General features: G+C 37.0%; 1 protein-coding gene across 1 annotated transcript in view; it reads left to right on the plus strand.

The window, feature by feature from the left end:
- LOC129350882 (endothelial PAS domain-containing protein 1-like) overlaps positions 1-18383 on the plus strand; it is a 43492-nt gene that overhangs the window by 627 nt on the left and 24482 nt on the right. The gene's annotated exons all lie outside the window — the stretch shown is intronic.

Consider the following 18383-nt stretch of genomic DNA (forward strand, 5'->3'; position numbering starts at 1 on the left):
TCCCTTCACAGCTTTCTGACAGCTTGAATGTGTTTTTAATGGACTGTGGCTGTGATTCAACGATCTAGTCTGTGCTCAGAGGAGATTCTATTTGCTGCAGGTTTGCATTGAAAAAATACATTTAACTCCAGTTCTGAACATCTTAAAATCAAGATTCACTCATTGCAGGAAATTTGGAAGCTGTGTTCCTACAAATTTTATAAATTCCAAAAAGATGCATGCAAGTAGAAGCACATTTGAAGGCTAAAAAAGTATTCAAATGCAATTGAATATGAACTTTTCTGTGTGAACATGTGAGAAGTGAAACTTTCTTTGTGGAAGTTGTGGTTTCTCAGCATGAAACCTGCACAAAAAAAGCACAGAAACCACTTTGATTCTGCAGACAGGATGCTGAACAGACAATCGAACAGCCAAGACGTGCACAAATGAGCAGTTTAGCAACATGTAGATGACAAAAAAATGTCAAAGTATGAAGAGGAATAACATCTACATGCAGTTTTCAGCAAGTCAGATGAAGAAAATGTGCATTTTTTTGTCACTTTTTTTAGGACAGAATCCAGCTTCGTGACCTCTCACCCTGTTGTCTGTGTGGGACACTGTCTTTCAATCACTTTACATTATCAGGAACAGCAGATATCAGGCTGCCTGCTCAGGAAATTTCCAGATCTGCAGGTATCTTTCCAGCAGAGATTAGAGCATCAGCTGGAGCTCGGCCAGAAACCGCTGCCTCGACTTAATTGGCAACATTGTGGTTCTTTTGTGAGTCGATGCAACAGATAAAGTTGTTGTGTTTTAACCGGTTTGTCAAACATGAGTCCGTACTTGTGGGGAAAATGTAAAAATCCCCACAGCCGAAACCTTCGTCCTGCAGACGTTTCACCTCCTGAACACTCACCTCATTTGCATTTTGGCCAAATTTGAGCACCTTTATTTGGAAGAGCCTCTTTTGTTTTTGCTGTTTTCTGTTAATGCTGCCTTGTGTTTTTTTTTAAAGTTGCGTAATAATGCTTTACTGGTTTCAGGTTGTTCCAGTTTGAGCAGCTTAATCACACCTGTCAAAGGGAAACATCTCAGTCCATTTAGTCTCTGCTTCAATAAGAGGGAAAGATGGTTTATTTGAGACACATAAACCCAACAAATGGGAGAAAAATCATCTCTAATTTGACACAACTTGGAGCAGAAATGGGATTTTAATCAGCGTCTGTTCAACTCTCCACCTGTTTGTGCACAAATAGACACTGGAGCGTCTGTTGAGGCTGAAAAAGCAAGAAAAAGAGGCTAAAACCCTCATCGGACGAACGTTTTCCTCCAGCTCGACCCATCGGCCATTTTAGGGAAGCAGACCTCAGCCAGCGCACATGAAAAGCGTCTGTGTTCGAGAGTCCAGCTTTTTTGTTGTGTGTGTTTGTCTTTGTGTCACACAGTAGCACTTTGTCGCCGCTGCTGCTGCCTGGAAGTCATAATTGCTCTGATAAGTTGTGTGATTCCTGACAGCTGCCTGGCAAACGTACGCTGCCCGAGTGTGTGATTGCTTTTATTAATATCACTCATGTGGATGCGACGGCATGAACGACTCTTATCATCACCGTTCACGCGGCGTCACGGTGATAAAAAGACAACTCTGGGTTTGTTTTCTTAACTGACAGAGAGCAAAGACAAATGTGGAAGAAATAATACACAATATAATATCAGAAGTTCTGGAAAAAAACAGCTTTTTTTTGGAGTTTTAAAGGATTTTCTGCCAATTAAAGTGTACAGAGTCCCATATTTTCTATGTAAAAACACCCTGTTGTGCAAGAAAAAGCTGCTTTCAAGTCGACTTTTACAATTTAAGAAGCAGCTAATGGTTATTTTTATTACTGATTTTAATTATTTCTTTGGTAAAATGTCAGAAAACTGTGCAAAAAAGTTTGTTTTTACCAAGAAAATGAGCAAAACCAGAACAAGTTTTGGCTTTTTTGCTTAACAAGCAACTCGACTGATTTATTTATCAATGATATCAAATTGATTATTAGAGTTGTTGCGTTGTAACTGTATGACGATTAACCAATTAATTAATGATTTCAGCTCTAGTTTGTAGTTATTAATTATTGCTGCTATGGTTCTTAAGTTGCATTTAAAGTTGTTCTTGACCCAAATTTTGCATCTCAACAAGCCAATTCTTTAAATTATCACAATTTTTTCAAAGCCCAAGATTATTTTGTCAAATTATTTGCTTTATATGACCAACAAATGTTTAATTTACTACCACAGAAAAATAATAAAACATTAAAAATGTACATTACAGTAGCGTGAGTCAGTGAGTTTTTGATATTTTTGCTTCAAAAATGATAAATTCTGAATATTTTTAAAATTATTTCAGCAAAAAAATTGGACATAAGATGTATTAGTTGTAAGAAAATAATCAAAATTGACAAACTTTTCAAAAAATAGTCACATGTAGCAAATTATAACAGTCAGATCATAACATTTTTAATTTCAAAGCATGAAATAGGCTCAAAAGACAAAAAAAAAAACTCAGGTAAATTTCAGGATGGGCTTTCTGGCAAAAATGTCTTTTTTAGAAGAACTTTAACACATCAGAACCTCAAGAGAACCAAAGATGAATGTTTTCAGGGTAGTCTGAGGCTGTTTATTTCAATTTTACAGTCAGTACTGAATGTTTTTCTTACTTAACTGTAATCTTTGCTGAGCCTCGACGAGATGATTTTAGTTGCTGATTCAGTAAGAAACACCTTAAAAGAACGTTTCTGGAATCTCAAAATGTCCTCCTGGATTCCTGCTGATTCTTTGAACTTTCAACTATGATCATGAGTTATCGCTTGGAAATCAATTTTTGAAAGCATTTTCCGCTTAAATCAGGATTTTCAATGCACAATATCACATGTGAGGATAGTTTAGTTGCTTACTAGGCGTCGTGTTTGTTGATGTGAGATTACTGGCTGATGGTTTATGGATCTCAGCTTGTGCTTTGTTGCAGACTAGATCAAGCTGATGACACCTGATCAATCATGTCTGAGGTTTCCTTTGCTGACAGGCACTTTTTGATCAGTCTAATCCCAATAAACAACTGTTTGCTTTGGCCCAGAAGCCTTTGACCACAAAATAACATAGTTAACGCATCAGCAATGTTTGTCATGTTACTCTCCCAGCGTTAGAAAACGTTATTTTTACCTGCCGGCTGACTCGACACCAGAAATAAGTCGTGGGCTGCTGAGGAACCCCTCTCGTGCCTTTCAACATGTGATTCCACTGGAAACAATGTGCAAAGGTTGGAGTCCGGGGCAGCTGCCAGACAGATAGACGTTACATGGCTGAGGACAGATTGATGCAGGAGATAGGATCTTCTGTCTGGTGGAGGAGAACTCACACTTATCATAGTCGGAGGGATGAAACTGTATATTTTGATAATAGAAAAACATGTTTCTGGGTATGAAAATGTATCATAGTATGAAGTAAAATAGCTGCACGGTGTCACAGAGGTGTCATTTAGGTGAATAATAGAGGTGTATTCAACCTAAAGTGTTTTAGGTTTGCAAACTGATGTTCTATCAACTTTCTTATGAGTCCAGGGTGTTTCCTCAGTGCTTCTTCTTATTTATGATGGTTAAAAGTGAGAAGAGACTTTGCTGGATGCTGGAGATCAGGGGTGTCAAACTTATTTTAGTTCAGGTTCCACATTCAGCCCAATTTCATCTCAAGTGACCAGTAAAATCACAGCATAATAACCTATAAATAACCACAACTCCAAATGTTTCCTTTGTTTTAGTGTAAAAAAATCCATTCTGAAAATGTTCATATCTAAGGAATTATCTTTTCCAAAACAGTATGAACAAATTGAAATTTGTCAAGAAAAATAAGTTCAATTTCAACAATATTATGCCTCAGAACATCATTTACACATTATAACTTATAGATCACAGAGTTTCTACAAAGACACAAACATTTAGTCACAGCTATCTGGAACTGAATAATGTAGTATTTTACTTTTTAAAAAAGGCAGAAATGAGACACAAAATGACAAAAAAGACAAATGATATGAAACAAAACAAAAAAAAAGAAAAATTACACAAAAAAGTTACATAGTGACAAAAAAATGGACAAGCAACACAGGTGAAACATAAAATCACAAAAGTGAGAAACTAAACGACACAAACGATACACAAAACAATGAATAAAGCAAAACCTAAAATGACAAGATTAAGACAAAAAACAACAACAATGAAACTAATGCAAAAATGAGACGCAAAATGTCTTCTCTGTAATTTTTACTCTTTCCATAGTCGTCCTGCAGAGGTTGGACCCTCTGGCTTGCAGGTTTTGGCCCACGTGCCACATGTTTGTTTTTTTAGGTTTCAGTGCAATGAATTGTGGGGTTTCCATGTTCATATTTTCCTTTTATTGCTCTGAAACATGAAACTTGTGGTTGAACTTTTGTCAGAAATGGTGTGTTTGTGGTACAGATATTGCAGGAAAAGTTGAAACCATTGATGTCTAGCTTAGATTTTCATCTAAACGCGTCCGTTTTGCTCCATATTCTCCTTGTTCTGAGTTTTTCTTGTTGTATTTCTGTTCTGTGAGTAGCGGGGAGGTAGAAGGAGGAGGACGAGCTGCCAGAAAACAAGATAGAGGGAGGGCAGAGAGCTGTTCGACAAGACGGAGCGTTAATCGGGTGGTCGTGGAGGCGATGCAGGCGAACGTAAATCAACGAGGAATTTAAAGTCGAACTAGTGAAGCGCGATAGAAGCAGTGAGGTCTGCAGCGAGCCGAGGCCCGGTTGGCACAGCGCCGTCGGGCCTCTTTTGTGCGCTAACCCCACCATGCCGGCCTCCCAACACTATCCAAACATCACGCCATTCACAGAGCGTAGCCAGAACGCCTCGAAGTGGAGCTCTGAGTGGATTTACTGACTCATTTAGACACAACATGGAGTTATTTGCTGTTTTTTGAGCTTAATGAGCCACACTGTCCTCACAAATCCTTAGAAATGTTTTCACTTTTATACATTCACCTGTAGAAGCTGACGATTTTATGAAATCTAACAATTAACATTGGATACGATCAAAAAAATAAATCTTTCCTTTCCTTCTTGAGGTTTTTGGCTGTAAAGAAACCAGAAAATATTCAAATTTCAACCGTCTTTTCTTAAAAACTACCACTTAAACCGAATAATCAACAAGAAAAGCAGTGGGAGAGCGCAGTACTCTGCCAAGGCTGCTCAGTCGTATCATTTTCGACGGACGAAAAATTACCTTGCAGCGTGTGTTCTGCATGTGTACGTTTTGTACGGATACGGACTAGATAAATATGCAGCAGGTGGTGGGAATTGATGGGACTCAGAAACACCCCCACAATTTAATCAATTGTTTCTTGTATCATTTCCAACAGATAAGTCCAGATAAATCCACAGCGGTGGATTTATAGTAGGATCACAGTCATGTGATCATCAGCAGGCAGCTGATGTAGTGTTCACTTCTTGTCATGGTTACAGTGACGCTGTGCTGCTGTCTGGCAATGATACAGAAATCTTTAACAAATCCATGGATCCAGACTATAAGCCGCATCACTGCCAAAATCTAATCACTTGGTCCTTGTGTCATTTCTGAGCTTCCCTGGAAATTTCTTCCAAATCCGTTAATCCGTTCTTGAGTAATGTTGCTAACAGACGAACAGACAGACAAACCAACACCAATCGTCACACAACTCGCGGAGTAGTAAGAATATTTGATCAGTTTTTGGTCTATAAAATGTCAGTAAATGGTAAAAATGAAATATTGATTACTGTTTCCCAAAGACGACATCTTCAAATGTATGAATATTCAGTTTTCCATCATAAAGGAGGAAAGAAACCAGGTTTTTGGCAGTTTTTAAGTGTTTTTGGGCACAAAACCTAAATCAGATTCAAATGAATCATTTTTAGGGCTACAACCAACATTCATTTTCCTCACTGAATCATGTAATAATATTTTAAAAAAACATTTTGAACAAACTGAAATTTCTTCAGAAAAATAAGTTATGGTTATTTATCATTATTTATCAGTTATTATGCTGTGATTTTACTGGTCCGGTTCACTTGAGCTCATATTGGGCTGAATGTGGCCCCTGAACTAGAACAAGTTTGACACCCCTGCCCTAAATCATCTTACATCCAACTGCTCTTTTTTTCAAATTACTTTAAAAAGATGGCATTCTAATATGTTGAAACAAAGTCATTTTATGATTTCTGTGCATTTTAAATGTCGACATTGCACTCGATTGGGTTCGTTTTACTGTAGGAAGACAAAATTATGATCGTGATTCATATTGGATTAAAGGTGAAGCTGTGCTTTCTGACTTGGATCCTTCATTTATACGTTGAGCACAAATCCAGTAACGTTGTATAACGCTGAATCAAAAGATCAAGGTGAAGCTACGCTAAGTCTTCACCTTTTATGAGCACCAGCTGATGTCCTCCAAAGCCTTTAATGGAAGAAAGTTCACAGCCAATGAGACGCTGAGTAACGCTGGACTTTCCCAAAAGTGCTTCCCTGGATTGTGACACAGCTAAAATACAGTGAACTTTGAACAACACCAGTGCGGTACTTTTGGTTTGATAGCTTACGAGAACCTCCTCTTCTCTGCCCGTAATCATTCCCAGACCTGCCATAGATATCAAGTGTGGCTGCGATTTATTGCTTCCCTTAAGAAGAAGCTCAACACAACAACACACTGCGAGACTCCTCACTCAGATTCGGCTTCCAAATGTGTAACTGTATCCGTGTTTTGGTTTATCCTCGGCCCTTGTTAACATGCAGTTAAACAAACAGCAGCAACATTAAAAACCACTCGAGTCTGTTTGTCAGTTTTGAGTCTTTGTGTTTGGAGACTCCGCAGTCTCTGTTTTGGGGTTTAGGGCTCTTGTTCGGAGTTTTATTCCGTGTAAACAAATGGAAGATGAAGACAGAGAGGCCGGGAGGGAATGAAAAAAGTGATTAAATGGCGTAGAGTGAGTCAAAGATTGACTGGAGGCAGAGGCAGAGGCAGAGGCAGGCTTTGGATTATTAAGTAGAGACAGAATAAATACAGCAGCTGTGTGAGTCTTAAAGTTTTAGCTGAGCCTGATGCAGCTTGTGAACACTCCTGGACTTTGGAGGTATGAGTGGATTCAGAATGAGGCTCCGAGCAGGACAAATACTGAATTTAAAGTCTGATAAATGTGTTTTTAGTGATTTTTCCAATCCAGCAAAAAGGCCTGTGGTGTTTATTCTGTCGAAACAATGCCCGAGAGTTGGATGATGTTGTGTTTCTCCCGTGCAAAGGCCTTATTTTCTTTTCTTATCTCACCCTTATAATAATATTTTCAGCTTTGAAATATCTGGCAAAAGCAAAAGAGCTCCCAAACGCTCGCCAAAGCGAGATTAAAAAGCTCTTTATGCACAGTGGTTTTAAATTCTCATGTTTCTCGTGATTAGCTTTTGTTTTTTTTCTTCCTTTGTTTCTAGTTCTTTGTTTTGCTTTACTTTATAATCACACAAATGAAAGGAAAATGCAGACATTTGGGGAACCGCTGTTGGTTTTGGCTCTCATGAGAAAAACATTAGCATACACTGTAAAAACAGCAAAAAAAAAAAAAAATCTGATTACCATTTCATAAAGAATACAGCAGTTTTTCATAATTACAGTCCATTTTCTGGCCTGAATTTTACAAGAGATCATGTTTATTTTTGGGCTTGATAGTATTTAATTAAGGATATTTACATGTATTTAAAAAAATCCCTCTCCTACAGAGATTATACGCTCAAGAAAAGACATTCATTTAACATTTTATAAAACTATAAATTCAAAATGATTTCTAGACCATGACAAGTTGTTTTGATCATAAAGTAAAATACTAGATTGTTCATTGTTCTTTTGTCATTTTGTGTCTCATTTTTGTAATATTTTCCCTTGTTTTCATTGTTTTTTGTCGGACTTTTGTCATTTGTGTCATGTTTTTCCTCATTTTTTCAAATTTTTGCCATTTTGTGTTTCCTTTTTGTCTTTCTTGTGTTTTTTTGTCTTATTTTTGTCATTTTGTATTTCACTTTATTCGTTGTTTTGTATATCATTTGTATTTTTTGTCTCGCTTGTGTTATTTGTCAATTTTTTTGTCGTTTTGTTTCTCGTTTTTGTCATTTTCGGTCTAAGCTGTGTCATTTGTGTAATTTTTTGTCTTGTTATTGTTGTTTGTCCATTTTTTGTCACTTTGTAACTTTTTTGTCTAATTTTTTTTGTCTCTTTTTGGTTTTGTTTTGTCTCGTTTGCCTAATTGTTGCCCTTTTTTGTCTGACTTTTGTCATATTTTGTCTTGTTTTTGTTGTTTTTTGTCTTTTTTTGTCTGACTTTTGTCATTTTGATCATAAAGTAAAATTCTATATCATTCAGTTCCAGATAACTGTGACTAAATGCTTTGTTGCTTGAAACTGTGTGATCTGTAAGTTGTATTGTGTAAATGATAAACTGAGGCATAATGTTGCTGAATTTGAACTTATTTTTGTTAAGAAATTTCAGGTTCATAATGTTTTGTAAAAAGTTAATTCCTTAAATGTGAACAATTTCAGAATGTACTTTTTGCACTAAAACAAAGGAAAAACTTGGAGTTGTGGTTATTTATAGGTTATTATGCTGTGATTTTACTGGTCACTGGAGATGAAATTGTGCTGAATGTGGCCCCTGAACTAGAATGAGTGTGAGGCCCCTGGTTTAGACCATCTGCTGGTAAATGTGAGGCCCTGCTGTGTCTGAAGGCTCCTGGTCAGATGAACATGGATTCCAGCCTCCGTTTGGCCTCTGGTTCTGGGCTCAGTGAGGGGAAGCAGCAGGAGGAGAGGAGGTGGTCTGGGAAACCTCTCACTGCATCTTTCCATTGTTATTTTTATCTCATTCATTCTCGGCCGCCCACGCCTCCTCCTCTCTCCGTGCTTTTTTATTTTCTCGTATCACAATGTGTCATATTTATCCCCGGCTCCCAGCTGTGCTGTTTGCCCCGCTCACTTTGTTGTCGTTGCCCCCTCCCAGTTTGAGGTGGGTCGACCGGACCGGTATTTTCTCCTCTCTCCCCTCCTTCAGAACTCTGTCTCCTTGCCGTTTCCTTTTTCCCGTCCGCCAGCTCCCCTCCGTCCTCTTCCTCTGCTACCAAATTGGCCGAGCTCCACGATCCGCTGTGTGTCACCTGGCTGGACGCCATCTTCCCTCACATTTCCCCTCGTTAACCTTCAAGATGAGCGGCGAAACTTCACTTTCCAATCTGAGGAAAGAATGGCTGCTTGTTGGTTTGTTGTAATAATTAATACATTTCCCAGTTTGCAGTTAATCACTGGAAACGACAGTCTTAGACCATGATTACCGGGACTTTATGAGTCTTAGATTTAGCTTCTGGGGTTGAAGGGGAGGCCCAGAAGCAGGAGTTATAGTGTCCTGGGTTCCATTCTCTTTGCTGCAGGTCCTCCCTCCGTTCTTCTCCCTAATTTCCTGTCTAACACAGCCAACATAAATTTAAAAAAATAACTTAAAAAACAAGAATTTTGCTTTGGGAGGCATTGAATCTGATTTTACTACAGCTAGTAAACAAAAACAACTTGTTGATCCACCTCGGCATCTTGAGGATGATTTCTTTTTACTCCATTGGCTTCACAAATGTACCGATTTGTTCCATTTCACAAGAGCTTTAAATCCTGTCAGTGGGTGTGAAAAACAAGTTGTCTTTACAAAATCACCAAAATTACACCACTTACCAGAAGATGAACTACTCTCAGATGTACGTTGCTTTGGATAAAAGCAAAATGAAATTGTAGAATTGGAAAAATGTAAGAGAACTGTGGGATTTCCGACTCTCTGGCAGACCTTGAACATCTCATCTGTGACGTGACTCAAATGTAAGCTTCAAATTGTGATGTTTTACATCATTAAAAATGTCATGCTCCAACCTAATTCTGAGATAAACACCACATTTAGTGCTGTTAAATCAGAAAACACAGCCAAATCTATGCTTCAAATTGTGATTTTTAATTATTTTTTTATCTCATTTAACATTTTTCAAAAAATAAACTCTTTGCTCGAACCCGATTCTGTAAATAATACAAAATCCACTGTGAAAAGCTGATCTAAAACTAATCTTAGAATTGTAATATTTAACAAAAATTACTTTGTTCTTCATGTCTTAAAAATAGACCCAATTATGCTAAACAAAATCTGTAAAAAACAAAAAAATGTGTCCTTCTTGGAACAACTGTAAAACCATGAGTGACTCAGCTGTGACTGACAGTCATGTGACAAAAATTGAGGGATTTCCTGAACTGCAGGCTGTGTTTACACGAACAATTAACACTGGAAGTAGTTAAATATTTATAGTGTATAGAGTCACATTTTTTCTGCAGCTGTTGGCACTTGGAAAAACTTTCGTGTGTTGAGTCTGGGTTTTAAAATTTCTGTAAAATGAATAATGAAAGAAATTCAACTTTAGTTTCTTTCTATTATATGTAATTCCTGTCATAACTGCAGCACAGATGACATTTGTAATGCTTTCTACTTCTAGTCATGGTTGTTCTGTTTCCACAGAGGTGCAGGACTTTATATTGCAGTAAACAATGAGCCGACAGTGAGTGAAAAATGAACAGAAACTGCTCAGAGTTCAGGGTTAATGCGTTTCTGCAGGACCAACATACCACTTGCAGATTGTCTTCATGTTTAATGAGTCCACTGAGCTCCTCTGAGGCTGAAGTATAAACAAGCTTCTTCTCTGGGGCACCAATTAGACAATTATGTTTGTCTTTTTTATCAGCAAAAGTTGTTTTTCTGACATATTTTAGCTGTGAATTAGCCGCTTTATGTAAATGTTCCACTAAAACAAGTTTAGCTCCCCTGATACTAGTTTTTAGGGACACCATCACTGCATCCTGGGCTCAGTGGCTGTGATTGGTATGAAGAAATAGCAGAATGATAACGAGATGCAGTCAGACCAGAGCTGTGGAGAATGGTCTGACTATGCAAGATTAGCTTTAAATCAATAGAAAAGAATGAACTTTTCAGCAGGAAATGTAACTTTTCAAGGCTGAGAAGCTGCTTTCACACTCAATAAATGACCAAATTAGATAGAAGCCTCTAAAAATGGTTATAAAAATTTTTGTCTAATTTTTTTGTCTTTTTTTGTTTTGTTTTGTCATTTGTCTCATTTTTTCTTGTTTTGTGTCTCTTTTTTGTTGTTTTTTTGTCAGAGGTTTGTCGTTTGTCTCATAATTTTATCATTTTGTTTCTTGTTTTTGTTGTTTTGTGTTTCCTTTTTGTCTCGCTTGTGTTTTTTTGTCCTATTTTTGTCATTTTGTGTTTTGCTTTATTTGTTGTTTTGTGTATTGTTTGTGTCATTTTGTGTTTTTGGTCTCGCTTATGTTGTTCATCTACTTCTTTGTTGTTTTGTTTCTCGCTTTTGTCATTAGTGTAATTTTTTGTGTTTTTGTCGTTTGTCCGTTTTTTTGTTGCTTTGTACCTTTTTTGTCAAATTTTTTTATCTGTTTTGTTTCATGTCATTTATCTCATTTGTTGTTGTTTTGTGTCTTATTTTTGTCATTTTGTGTCTCATTATTGTAATGTTTTGCCTCGTTTTTGTTTTTTGTCTTTTTTGTCTGACTTTTGTCATTTTGATCATAAAGTCAACTTTTTTGTCATTTTGTTTCTCACTTTTGTCATTTTTGGTCTTGTTTGTGTCATTTGTATAATTTTTTTTTGTCTCGTTTTTGTCTTTTGTCCATTTTTTGTCACTTTGTAACTTTTTTATGTAATTTTTGGTCTGTTTGTTTGTTTTGTTTCATGCTGTTTGCCTCATTTTTTTGTCGTTTTGTGTCTCGTTTTTGTCATTTTGTGTCTCATTTTTGTAATATTTCGTCTTGTTTTTGCTGTTTTCGTGTTTTTTTTGTCTGACTTTTAGCGTTTTGCCAGATTTATGTTTTTTTTTCATGCACTGACGTAGTTCAGGATGTGGGAAAACAAAACCACCAACACTTTCCTTGGAGTATTTGAGCTTCTCACCAAAAACCACAACTTTCACTGTTTTCACTCTTACTCATGAAAAGCCTGTTTGTGTTGAAAGGAAGCCCAAAGAGATAACCGTTTCCCTTTTCCGCTTGTCCCACATGTGTGTTAAGAACTCTCTCTTTGTGCTTCGTTTTCACCCATCTGACATAGTTTTACATTCCAAAGTGACTTCTTTAACAAGAAGTGAAATCAGACCAGAGGAGCTGAGGGCCAGACAGACCAGATAACCAGGACAGAGCTGTACATCAGGGCTTGTTTTCTGCCTTTTGCTTCCAGAAAAACACGTTATAAATGCTTGAAAGCTGCCCCAAGACACAAGTACAGGAAAGAAACCCAACTTCAACTTAGCGCTCTTTGCTTTTCTTTTAAATTTGACACATTTGCATAGAAAGAAACCGCAACAAATTGCACCATTTTGTACTTTTTTGTATTCTTTTGATTGCATTGAAAAAGAGAAAGCTCAGCTGCAAAAAGTGCTGCATAATTGAGAGCAATGACAAAGTGAAAACCAGTCCGAGACTCGCATTCCTTTCTCTTTAAGTCTCTGTAATCCTGCTCCACAGATTACACTTAGTCATTCCTGTTCTCTCGCTTTGCATTTCAGGGAGAGACGACTGAGGAAAGACCGTTTTCTCTTTCTCTCTTCAACAACGTGATAAAAAACTGATTTCTACTCCTTGAAAGAATCTAAAAATCATGTTTGTGCATGCATAAGCAACAGAAGTGGATCACAAAAACCCCTGAGTCATGTTCTTTCAGCTCATCTCCACTTTGTTCTGCATACGTTTTTGAAACTAACACTATTGGCTAATAAATGAGTCACTGACAGCACAGACCTTTAACTGTTTTCTATTGTTTTTCTATAAGCACAAAATACTTTTGAGTGCAGCAATAGTCCTGATTAAACGTTTAATACTCCCTCTGTCTCCTTTATTTGTCATCGTCAGTGAGGCTTAATGAAAAGTCATTAGTCTTGACTCAGACTTTGATCCAGTTTTTTTTTTTTTTTTTTTTGTTTTTACACATTTAAAGAATCAGGGCCAAATTACAAAAACACCCAATGCATATTTAGTCACACACACACTTACTGGTACATAACCATGCAGATGGTTGAAACTAAACTAAACCAACTACACATTTCAATTTAAAAAATGCCAAAAAATAAACCCTTTGCACTATATAATATCTGCAAAACGCTAAAAATTCTGTACTTATTGGCACATTGGAAAATCCAGTTGTGACTCAGCTGTAATCAACAGTCACAGGACAAAAATTCAGAGACTTTTCAGCTGAACTGCAGGCAGTGTTCACACAGAGCAAATAGGAGACAAGTATGGAAATAAATTAAAAATGTAAGAAGAAGAATATCTATAATAATAAGACTCATAATGTTTTTTCCAGTGTTGGTAACATCTATGGACAGTTGGAAAAATTTTGCACATGCTGATTCCAGTTTTTATTGAATTTTTGTTAAATAAAAATGAAAAAAAACTTTTTTTTCTTTTTGCAATAACAAAATTTTTCAAAAACTATTCTACATTTCTCATTAAAAAAAATTAACAAAAAGTCCAACAAGGTTCTGTGTAAAAAGAAAAATTCTGCTCTCATTGGCACAACCTTAGTAATATAAATAGCAAAATATCTATAATGTGTAGAGCTGCCCTTTTTTTTTTCGGTAAAAACTGCAAAATTCTAATTTTTGTTAATTTTTTTTTAAAGTAAGCAATGAAAGAAATACCTTTTTTTTTCTTTTTGCAATAACGAGATTCTGCAAGGGAAACAAAATCAAATCTACATCTCATTTAAAAATTGACCAAAAACAAATAATTCGCTCTGACAAGATTCTGTATAAAAAGAAAAATTCTGCACTCCTTGGCCCAACAATAAAGCCATTAATGACTCTGCTGTGACCAACAGTTACAAGACAAAAATTCAGGAACTTCTCAGCTGAACTGCAGGCAGAGATAAGGGAACAGATTAAAAATATAAGTAGTGAAACATCTTTAGTCCCAAAATTGGTATCTAGTGTGGGAAAAAATGTTGTACATGTTGATTCCAGGTTTTTTCAGTCTTTGGAAAATGAATAGTCAAAAAATGTAATGTTTGCTTTTTCTTTATTTATGTAATGAAAAGTTTTTATCACTTCATATTCCAGCTATTCCTCAGAAGACATGTTTTTTATGTCATTCCATTTCAATTTTTAAGTTACCTTACATACTTTTAAATAAAGTGTAATGTTTGTATTACTACCCCAAACTCTATCAGTGATTATATCATATAAGAGGTGATGCAAACTTGGAGGGACGGAGAGCAGCAATAGCTGGAGGAAAAGAGTGGAAAAATGTCAACAAAACGGAGGATGACATTCTTCTATTACTGATCTGTGTAATATTCATCTTTTAAAATGTTTAAAATCTATTATGAAGTCAAAAATAATCATATTTCAAACAAGAAATCATTAGTATAATACAAACAATAATACAAATCATTCTTCTGATCCAAAATGATAAAAATGCCACAAAAACACATTGTATTGCATTATATAGATCATTTTTGACCCACTTATAGAAGAGTGTAGGTCCAATCATTGAGCATCTGAGGGTTCAGTTCTACTTCTAGTCATGATTGTTCTGTTTCCATAGAGGTGCAGGACTTTATGTTGAAGTGAAAATGTAAAAATGTGACATTAGCACGTCTAACAAGCACCCAGTAGCAGCTTGTACTTCAGGAGGGTTCAAACTTTTAATCTCCAGCTTTTATATGTGGTTTTTCTGCTCGAACGTTGGGATCCGATGCGTGCAGCTCGTTGATATTCTGCAGGAGTCCTCTGGACCGACCTCCCTCCACCACCTGTGGTCTCCGTCCCCTCTGAGCCTCCTTCTATCCCGACCATCAGCGTGGCGTGGGCGGGTTTGTTTGTTTGTGGCAGAAAGTGTGTGTTTGTGTGAGTGCACCTCTCTTTCATGGACTATCGGAGTCATCAGCAATCTCCTGCATCGTTCTTCCCCTGATTGAGCCCGAGTCGGGGCCCCTGTCTGGGGTGGCTGTTTGTTCGTCCGTCCGTCCGTGTGTGTGTGTGTGTGTGTGTGTGTGTGTGTGTGTGTGTGTGTGTGTGTGTGTGTGTGTGTGTGTGTGTGCTTGGGTGTGTGTGTGTGTGTGTGTGTGTGTGTGTGTGTGTGTGTGTGTGCGTGCGCGTGCGTGTGTGTGTGCATGTGTGTGTGTGTTTGGCTGTGTTTCCAGAACTCCGTGTTCCTCAGGATCACAGATTAGCCAGTACAGTATTGTTGCTCCATGTTTGTGTTCAGCCAGGCGCCACAACTACAGGAAGACCCACTGTAAGCAAGGAAAGGTGTGTGTGTGTGTGTGTGTGTGTGTGTGTGTGTGTGTGTGTGTGTGTGTGTGTGTGTGTGTGTGTGTGTGTGTGTTATGGGTGTGGGCAGGCTGCTTGGTGTTTTCTGACCCAAAAACACTTTTTACAGTGTATTTATACGTTATATTCTCCACCAAAACAGCCCAAAAATACACAGAAGTGATTGTGATCAAACTAAAGGAGCAGCTTGACACGTTGGAAAGTACACTTATTGTCTGAAAAATTTGTTTGTTTGATTACTTTCCCATGTTTTAGTTCAGGGGTGTCAAACATGCGGCCCGCAGGCCAAAACCGGCCCTCCAGAGGGTCCAATCTGGCCCTTGGGACGACTTTGTAAAGTGTCAAAATTCCAGAGAAGACATTAACTGCAGATTGTAAATTAGTAAAACTATAAATTTAAAATCATTTCTAGACCATGACAAGTTGTTTTGATCAGAAAGTAAAATACTAGATTGTTTGTCATATTCTTTTGTCGGATTGGGTCTCATTTTTGTAATATATTGTCTTGTTTTTATTGTTTTTGTCTGGCTTTTGTTGTTGGTCTCATGTTTTTTGTCATTTTGTGTGTCCTCTGTGTCTCGCTTGTGTTTTTTGTCTTATTTTTGTCATTTTGTGTTTTGCTTTATTCATTGTTTTGTGCGTAATTTGTGTCTTTTTGTCTCACTTGTGTTGTTTGTCTACTCTGTTGTCATTTTGTTTCTCGCTTTTGTAATTTTTGGTCTCGTATTGTAAATTGTTTGTTTTGGACATTTTTAAAAGAAGAAGACATGAAATATCATGATTATAAGCTTAGGTTTGACTATGTTTTCTGATGGAATGGAGCATCACAGATGAGCAGTTCAAGGACCATCAGAAAATTGATATTCTGACATTTTTTCAAGTTCTTTGGCTCTGACAAATGGTGTAATTTTGCTGATTTATTCATATTTTTGCGGCTCAGAGGGTTAAGATCAAGTATAGCTGCACAACTATTTTGGGCCTCAAACATTGCACCTTTCTGACTGTTAGAAAGTTACACTTTTTATTTGACAGTGTTCAGAAATTACTGTCAACTGAGCTCCACTTCAAATGTTTGCTGCATGGATTCCCAACCAACAGCCAGGAGTTGTTTGAAACATTTAGCACTGATATAACCCTCACAGTGCTTCCAGTTTTTATGCTAAGCTAGGCTAAACACTTCCTGGACGCCTCTCTGAGCGAAACTGTTCCAGGTGAAAGTTCAGTCAAAATGTTCAGGCTTCAGTTGGCGTCATTGAAATCTATAAATCTGCTCCTCTGAAGGAAACCGACTGATGTTTAGTTGCCGAGCTGAAGAACAAATGGAGGGTTTCCACTCACAGACACCATCCAACAAACACAAACACACTGACCAACACACACACACACTGACCAACACACACACACACACTGTCCAGCACACAAACACACACACACACACACACACACACACACACACACACACACACACACACACACACACACACACACACACACACACACACACACACACACACACACACAGAGCGACACCACCTGGTTTCAGGATCTGCTTCCTATAAGCACTTTATGGTCTGTTATCACAACAATCACACGGACTCCAGAGTTGGGCCTGGTTCTGTGCATTAGCCTGCATGTGTGAGTTTACGTGTGGATGCTTGTGTGTGTTTATGTGTGTTTACGTGTGGATGCTTGTGTGTGTTTATGTGTGTTTACGTGTGGATGCTTGTGTGTGTTTATGTGTGTTTACGTGTGGATGCTTGTGTGTGTTTATGTGGGGATGCTTGTTGGCAGACAACCTGTGGAATAAAGGAAAGGAGTGAAGGATGAGTTGTGTCTGATTAAACACACTCAACATGCTGATTTTATTGAGTTATTTCAGGTTAAATAATGTTGCTATTGAGGCTGGACATCAGTTTGGTGCATCAGTGTTTGCATGATGCCAGTTTTTCGGTCTATCGGTTTGGTTTCATCCTGTTTATGTCTCTACTTTTAAATTGTCCATCTATTTGTTCAAAGAAGTTTCTTCAAATTTGACACAATCGTTGACTTTTTGATTTTGGAAGTCAAATGTCCCTTTTGCTTTGACATCCCAGTTTTTATTTCACAAAATCTAAATGAGCAAAATTAAGACATTTTATACTCAAAAGATCAAATCTGGACAGACATAGATGTAAACTGCAGCTTCACTGATTTGTGGTAATTCTAGTTTAGTCGGAGTAATTCGGAACTTCAGCTACATAACTTGAAGTTAAAAAGTCTCCTGACTGAAATCTAGAAATGTCAGATCAGAGAATGAGTGAACAAGTCTTAAGATGGACACTTTAAAGAACAAAAAAGTAAAATGTGTCATTTTAAGATCTTTTTTCTTTCTAAATTTTGAAAAATATCAATAAGATTACAATGAGCAGATTGTGATTTACATATATAATGTAAAAAACATGTAAAAACTTGTAAATGTCAATTACCATAACATTTTTATTTTGAAAGAAAACAGATTTTTTTTCTTTGTTTACACTTTTCAAAAAATATATTTTTGAACTACACAAAAATAGTTAGATATTGAGAACTTTATACATGCGGGCTGTGGATTTGCCTTTCATGTGTAAAATAATAAAAACCCAAAACTTTGAATATTCATAAAATTTCCTGCGTCAAAAGTCATAATTTCTGGAATATTTATTATGTCTTTAATAAATATAACAAATTCATGTTTTACGACACATGATACTGCCACCACCGTGCTTCACATCATGATGCCGCCACCACCATGCATTGATTCTGTAATTTTACAAAGAGGTGCTTTTAAAAAAAAATATTCAAGTCATCTCATGTGAAATAACTAGTAAAATGAAAGTTTTCATGATGGAAAATTACTGTAATTTTACTTTGTGTCTCAGCATTGAATACCAGAAAACCGACTACATGCTTTTTAACATATTCACATCTGTACATTCAGAGTTATAATTTA

The sequence above is a fragment of the Amphiprion ocellaris genome, chromosome 16, assembly GCF_022539595.1.
Source record: "Amphiprion ocellaris isolate individual 3 ecotype Okinawa chromosome 16, ASM2253959v1, whole genome shotgun sequence".
NCBI lineage: Eukaryota > Metazoa > Chordata > Actinopteri > Pomacentridae > Amphiprion > Amphiprion ocellaris.